A 7,842-nucleotide genomic window follows, 5' to 3' on the forward strand; every position below is an offset into this window, starting at 1 on the left:
CCAACTTGGAATGTTGTGGCTCGTTATAAGAGAAAAGCTAACGTATACGGTTTAAATCAAAGCCTTTGTCCTTGAGACAATATGAGCAGTTCAGTATCATTCAAATTCAGTATGATAAAAATTAATTAGCACGCTAAAGAGAACCTGCCAGTGTCAGCTGAAGTTTCTGGCCAGGTGTCTTGGTTTCATCACTGATTTCCTTTTGTATAAGAATCACGTTTGCTGTGATCAAACCATTGAACCTAGATGTAAAGAAAGAACATTTTTATATAGAGAGATACAAACACATTGTAAATCACATGTCATCTACAACTTCTTGGTACTAAGTATTCATGGTTTATGAGTCACAGCTGTTGAAAAGCTTACGATGAAAAAAATGATACCTTAGAAATGGCTGCAGAAGTATGGGCTTCAGTTTGTTATTATTTATTTTTAAAATACAACGGAGTTTTGATCCTCAAATTAATTTCATTCACTCAGTTACAGCAATTGTATGAACTCAGCAGGAAAATACATGCATAGATACATGTTTCCTCTGATTAATATTTCTGTCCTTTTTACATATGTACTTACGCTGACGTGCATTACAAATGCTATTTCAAAGGCATTTTATCTTACATGGAGTGAGATTTTATTCACTTTCCTGTATTTGCTCTTCAATGCAGAAATCCAGTTTTAACATCAATCTCAGAGACTCTGAAGATTTGCCAATATTCTGTTGTTTGACTGTTTGCTTGTTTGAAGTAAGCTCTTCACATTTGTTAGCAGCTCTCTGCTTCACCTTTCAGTAACGCTTCATTACATTAAGAACACCTGAATTCTGTGTGTTCACAAAACCTTCAGCAAGAATCAGTAAAAACAGTTAAAACTTAATCATATAGCTAAAAGATTTTCATCTGAGCGATGGAAGTCAATATTGCCAGCACTGCTTTGGATTTGGGTGTCTCTCTGTGGGAGGAGGACAGAGGCGATGCTGGATGATGTGGTGTCAGCCACCGACCCCGTACTGAGAGTTCTTACAGTGACGTAAAGAAATACGGAATTGTTGAGGTCTAAGGATTTTCTTCTGAAGAGCAACGGGAGCTCTTTGTGTTCTGGAAACTGTTTAAATGTTGATGTCTGACTGTCAGTCAAAATATGCCCTGGATTTCCTTTTCTGTGTCATTCCTTTATACCTTACCTATCACTGGCATTTCTGCGATCCTCATTTATCTAATGTGCATATACTTCACGTTCTTTGATGTGTTTATCTTCACATCAATCTGGGGAAGTATAAAAGCGTTACTATTCTCATTCCTTTTTCTGGATGGGAAATTTAAGCAAAGAAATGGTGCAGGGAGTTTTCTCAAGCGTACATAAGAGATCTGTGAGAAACTGCACACTGGGAAGCGAGTTCTCCTCTGGTGTTTCGATGCCGAACCATCCAGCTCTCTGAAAGCACATGATTCACTTTGTGTCCAGTGGTAAGATGGACATGTTTTCAAGAACTCTACAGGACCTAAACTAGCTGTTTGAAAACCAAAAAAAAAAAAGGCTTTGGTAGAGGAAAAAAAAGTGATCCTGTATGTAATTTTGTAAAATCCATCATGTGCATATAAAGTCAGTTCTGTTCTTTAAAAATACTGGGAAAAGCTTGTCAAGGCTTTCCTGACCTCTCTACAGTCTTGTAAGGAGTAAATTCCTTCTTGTGCAAAAGTTTTTGCTGTTTCAGAGAGGGTTCCTGTGACTCCACTTCCCCAAATGTGGCCTGCCTCAGCTCTGTGGTTTCTTCATAGGAAATAATTGTGGAATTGCAGTCTGAAATAAGTGACAGAGCTTTTCCTGTTCTTTCATTCCCTCTAGATACAGATTCCCACCTTTGCCCTTGTACAGCAGCTCTGGTTTGGGTCCCAGCACAGCCGTGTGAGCGACACTTCCCACAAGAAACTCGCAGCTGGGGAAAAAAGCAGGGAAAACTGGTACTAGGGCTTAACTGGTGAAGGGGTCAAACTTTATAGGGATGCTGGTGACAGCAAAAAATTTTGAGCCATAGTGGGTTGTGGCCTTTGCAGCCTCCATAAGCAGCAAATGTTTGTGGTGACAGGACAGTTTTTATCAATGTACAATATTTTATGATCTTAGGTTAGATACAGAGGCAGAGCTGCAAAAAATAAAGCTGGAAATATTTCCTTCTCATACGAAATCACCAGTATACTTTGTTTTGAGTGAAAGTCATGAGAGTTTGTTTTTTTGTTTTTTTTTTTTTAAATCTCATGATTGCCCTTGGCATGTCCTTAGACATGACTGCCCAGTGCTTTGTCTTGCATCAGGTTATCCTAGTAATCTGTTGATGGTTTCTTTCATATTGAAGGTATATAGGCTGTATGATCAAAAATAATATTTTTTTTTCCTCCCAATCAGAGTTTAATCCCATCCATTCTAGAGCCTCCAAATACACCAGCAGGCAAGTAACTGTGCAATATTTTTCAGAACAATAGTACACTGAATTTTACAGACTCCAAGGAGTAGCATCTGCGGTTTTGGATTTCAAGTTGTGGTTCAAGGCTGCTACCCTGTACTTAGTTTGCTTCTGCTTTCTGAAAATAGATTTTCTGACTTTTCTAAATTTGCTTGTTCTTGTGCTGAGTAAGATGTCTGTCATTTCATTGGAAAGCCATCTACTCTTACGGGACATGCCTGTGTGTGCAAATCAAATATAACAAGATGGTGTATGATAGCAGTAGTCAAGATAGAACAAGACTCATGCAAAAAGCTTAATGCAAAATTGGGTTGCTGTGAGCAACCTTTGCAACTGTCCTGTGCAGCACCGTCCTGGAGCTTTTGCGTAGGGCATTGGCATAGGGGTCTTGGGGGTCCAAGCTTGCTCCACTTTGTAATGAAACTATAGAGAACTCTTCCTAATCTGCTGAAGGTGTGGTTTATTTCTAGCACTGACAGAGCAAGAAGGACTAGAAGTTCCCTAAGGATCCCTCTCCTGAAAGCTAATGGTTGAATACAGGAGTTTGCAAATGACACCAACTTGGGTGGGAGTGTTGATGTGCTGGAGGGTGGGAAGGCCATACAGAGGGATCTGGACTGGCTGGATCGATGGGCTGAGGCCAATTGTCTGAGGTTCAACAAGACCAAGTGCCGGGTCCTGCACTTGGGTCACAACAACCCCATGAATGCTCCAGGCTGGAGAAGAGCAGCTGGAAAGTGCGGCAGAAAAGGACCTGGGGGTGTTGGTGACAGTGGCTGAACGTGAGCCAGCGTGTGCCCAGGTGGCCAAGAGGCCACCAGCATCCTGGCTGGTACCAGCACTGGTGTGGCCAGCAGGCCCAGGGCAGTGACCATCCCTGTGCTGGGCACTGGGGAGGCCAAACCACGAATCCTGGAGGCAGTTTTGGGCCCCTCGTGCCAAGAAAGGCCTTGAGGTGCTGGAGCGAGTTGAGAGAAGGGAACAGAGCTGGTGAGGGGCTGGAGCACAAGTGTGATGGGAGCGGCTGAGGGAGCTGGGGGTTCAGCTGGAGAACAGGAGCTGAGGGGAGACCTTCTGATCTCTGAACTGCCTGAAAGGAGCTTGGAGCCAGGGGGGTCGGGCTCTGCTCCCCAGGAACAAGCGCCAGGACCAGAAGAAACGGCCTCAAGTTGCGCCAGGGGAGGTTGAGGTTGGATGTGGGGAACAATTTCTTCCCCAAAGGGCTGTGGGGCATTGGAACAGGCTGCCCAGGGCAGTGGTGGAGTCACCATCCCTGGAGGGGTTGAACAGATATGGAGATGAGGTTTTTAGGGACATGGGGTAGTACCAGTGTTAGACTCGGTGATCTCGAGCGTCACTTCCAACCAAAATGATTCTGCGGTCCTATGATTATTCTGTGTGGAGGCTGGTTATTCCTCTTGGCTAATTGAGGGACCATGGAAGGGTAAATGTTTTCTTTTATTTGTTGTTCTGAGCTGTCCTGCTCCTTCTGTTTGTTTACAGAATAGAGTGTGATCGAGAGAGACCTGCACTGACAGGCTGTAGGATTTGTTGTCCTCAGCTGGCAAAAGGAAGGAGCAGCCTTTACCCTTAAAAGAGTTAAGACCCATTACGTAAAGCCAGGTAGGGTGCAGGAGGGAATCTACATCTTTCCATTAACCCATGCGCACTGAAAAATCTGAATCTAGATCTGAGTTTGTTCAAGTCTCTGTAATCTTGGGAGTGCTTTTAAATTTTGTCTGAATGCTATGTTTTTTTTTAAAACAAATGCAAGAAAACATAAGGTTTGTATCGTCTTTTTTATTTTTGGTCTTCTGCTCATCCCTGTAGTAGCTCTTGAACTGATAGCTGTAGTAACAAGTGACTATTCCGGTAACTGTTGAACTGACACAATGAAGTGATCTCATGTAATGATGTTACAAGCTGTGGAATAACACAAGAAACCAGCTTTAAAATTTTATTTCAGTAGAAGTTGTGTTTGATGTATAGCTTGCATTTGGCCTCCCTTTTCTCACTGTATTTTAAATAGTTCAGGCTTTTCCCCTTTTTTATTTAAGAATAGTCACTAAACCCTGTAGTTCAGACATTTTTATAGCATAAGTGTAACTGGGTTTTATGATGGAAGTGGCCTCCAGCAGTCTACTGGCCCAGGAACCCATCTGTAGAAAGTCCCATAAGTTTTCAACAAATACAAATAGGAAAGTTAATTGGATTACAGGTCTATTTTGACTAATCCAGCTAATTCAGTTGAGAGATTTTATGGGGACTTAATGATAAAAACTTGTGGAAGTAAAGGTTTCAAGTAACAATTTTATTTTTTTTCTTGTAGAGTGCTAACTTTTTAGTGTTTTGTCAGGAGCCTGTTATAATTTCTCCTTCATTTTTGTTTTCAAGCACAGATCTATCCTTGTTTGTACCAAGCCCTGAAAAACAGTTAAAATAAAAGGAAAGTTTAAGGTTTGCTTCATGACACAAGTAATACTGGAGCTGCACAGCACAGTTGTACTTCAGGGCTAAAAGACAGGAGAGCCTCACAACCATGGTGGTGGCTTGACAGAGTCTTCTGATCAGAGGCTTTCAGAAAAGGAAACAATCTTATTTCTTTATTTACTATCCCACATGATGCTGTTTGAGTGAACTTGCTGTGGTTCGTTCCTTTTCATGATGGACAAAAGAAACATTGAAATTGAACACAGTCATGTTGTTTGCATCTCCGTTTTCTTGCTAGAACCAGCGAATGCCCAACAGGCGTTATAATGGATGGGCGTCACTCTACAAAGAAGTCCTGGGTTGGCTTATGCTTTTAAATGTTTTAGCTTTCCATGGGACTTTGAGTTTGAAGTGATTTTCTGACCGTCCCAAGTAAAGAACACAAAAATGGAGCAACTCTTGCATGGGAAATAGGTTCAGGTGGTCCTGGCAAGTGATTCAGGGTTTGTCCTGTGATGCTGACATTTGCTACCTTCTTGTCTTCCAGACAACAAATAATTAAAATATGTGTTTTCTACAGTGTCACCTTTATTGGCATTAATTTGTACTGAACACTGAAAACGTGCTATTTTGGGGTATGTATACTCATTGTATTTGACCTAGCTAGATAAGGGGAGTGGCTGTGTTCCCTAATGGGGTTTCTTTATACCACATTCTTCCATGTGATACCACTGTGGCAATTAAACGAAGAAACTTGCTGTGTAACTGCTGGTGTTTTTGTCGTTGTAGCTCTGAGGATAGAGTAGGCATCAGGACTGTCTCTTTTCAAAAGGGTAAATTGAATTATGAACTTTTAGACATAATTATTTCTCCTGTACTGAGCCTAAATACCAATTCTTACGTACTTAGGGAGTTGGCGTAGCAAACCCTTTCACTCCCTCTATATGCTTCTGCATGACATAGAGTCACTTTGATTTGTATCCTCTGTCCAACTTTAATATTGGGCCATCCAGCTGTGGCAATGAGCACGTCTTGAGAGACCATCTTTGGTCCTGGGGACTGGACAGCCCAGGCTATAGAAAGTCACAGGAGCAAACCAACAACGCTAAAAGAGACGATTATCTGATTTCCGTGTTTGCTCCAGTGTAAAAGACCCTCCTACAGCCTCCTCATGGCCCCAGACACTACAAAACAGATATTGTTGGTAGGGATTATGAATTCCAGTGCTCTTTACTGTGTGTATCTGCTTTTCTATCTGTATATGTTGAAATAAACCAACATGCACAGGGTTATAAAAATAGCCTGGAAGTGATTGACATGCTAATAATGCTCAATCAAGTCAATAATGCTTGTGTAACAAGCTCCTGAGAAAATAATATTTTTGGTCAATAATACACCTTTTAAAAATGAACTGTTTGTTTTTAATTAACCTCATATTTAGCCATTTAGTCATGCCATGTCCATCAAGCACAGTGGAGAAAAACACGTGCTGTCTTGAAACGCTGCGTTGTTGCCTTAAGCTTTCATCTCTTCCTCCTTGGCTTTCTCTTCTGCATTCCACCTTAGCATGTTTTGGAGGATTGAGGCAAATCATGGCTTGTCATGTTACATCCAATTCAGTGCTTCTCCCTTGTAAGAAGGGTGTTAGGTGATTCATCTGTGACAGAACATCCCATTATGTTGTGACAGGCCATCAAGGTGAACCTGCTGTAAGTACTTAGCAACAATATAGCGCTTCTAATGTGTCACTACTTGGCGCTTTTTTCTTTTATTTTTCTTCTCTTCCTCCTTTTTTTTTTTTTTTTGGCTACAGGCTGATGGATGTTAATCCATTAAGTGATCCAAAAAAACAGCGTTTGAGTTGTGTAATGCTCAGTAAAATTGAGCAGGACAGACAGTGCCCACAAATTCCTGACAGAGAGGAAATAAGTCCTGTGGTCTTCAGGCTCTTCTTGTCACATGATGTTAAGTAGCACATTGTGGGGTTTGGTTTGTATCTTTTAAGGGAAAAATTATACGCTATCAGGGGAGGAATTTTTAAACAGTAGATGGGCTCACATTCTGGTTTTGAAGGAGATCTGAAGTCAGTTGAACAGTTTTGAGCTGACTTTCAGATACATAACTCCTTGGGTTGTTTTCTTCCTGATGACAACCAGCGATAGGACAAGGGGCAATGGGTGCAAACTGGAACACGGGAGGTTCCACTTGAATATGAGAAGAAACTTCTTCATGGTGAGGGTGCCAGAGCCTGGCCCAGGCTGCCCAGGGAGGTTGTGGAGTCTCCTTCTCTGCAGACATTCCAACCCGCCTGGACACCTTCCTGTGTAACCTCATCTGGGTGTTCCTGCTCCGGCGGGGGGATTGCACTGGATGAGCTTTCGAGGTCCCTTCCGACCCCTGACATTCTGTGGTTCTGTGATTCAGGTAAGGCAGGCTGGAGCTCAGCAGTTCCCTGGCCGACATTCTGCCTCCTGGCAGCTCCAGGGATTTCACAGTAGTGCCTTATCCCTTGCACAGGGCTTGTGATTAATTACAGCATCCTTCCACCCCCTCATTAAACAAAATCGTTGGCCCTGTTGGTGCAATCAGATTGTGTGTGGCTGAATTCTTATTAAAAATAGGAGCGTAAAGTTGAACTTCAGACGATTTAGGGGCTGCTGGCTGCTGAGTGCTTTTGTAAACAAGAAGTCTTAATTAGGTGCCTAAATGTTATGTTAGGAGCCTGTCATTAAATAACGATTGTTTTGACAGTTGCTGTGTGCCCCTGTGCTCACATCTGCTCTCACCGAGGTGACAGTGCCCACAGGAACCCTTACTTTCCCTTGATGCCGAATTCACCTGTCTTCCCCAAAGTCGGTCGTAAATTGATGACTTACAAAAAAGTCTGGTTTATGGTTTTGAGCAAAACTACAGTAGATGTCATCTATCAACATGAGATTATTGAGCAATGCGTT

This window comes from Caloenas nicobarica, chromosome 11 (assembly GCF_036013445.1).
Source record: "Caloenas nicobarica isolate bCalNic1 chromosome 11, bCalNic1.hap1, whole genome shotgun sequence".
In the NCBI taxonomy this organism is placed as follows: domain Eukaryota; kingdom Metazoa; phylum Chordata; class Aves; order Columbiformes; family Columbidae; genus Caloenas; species Caloenas nicobarica.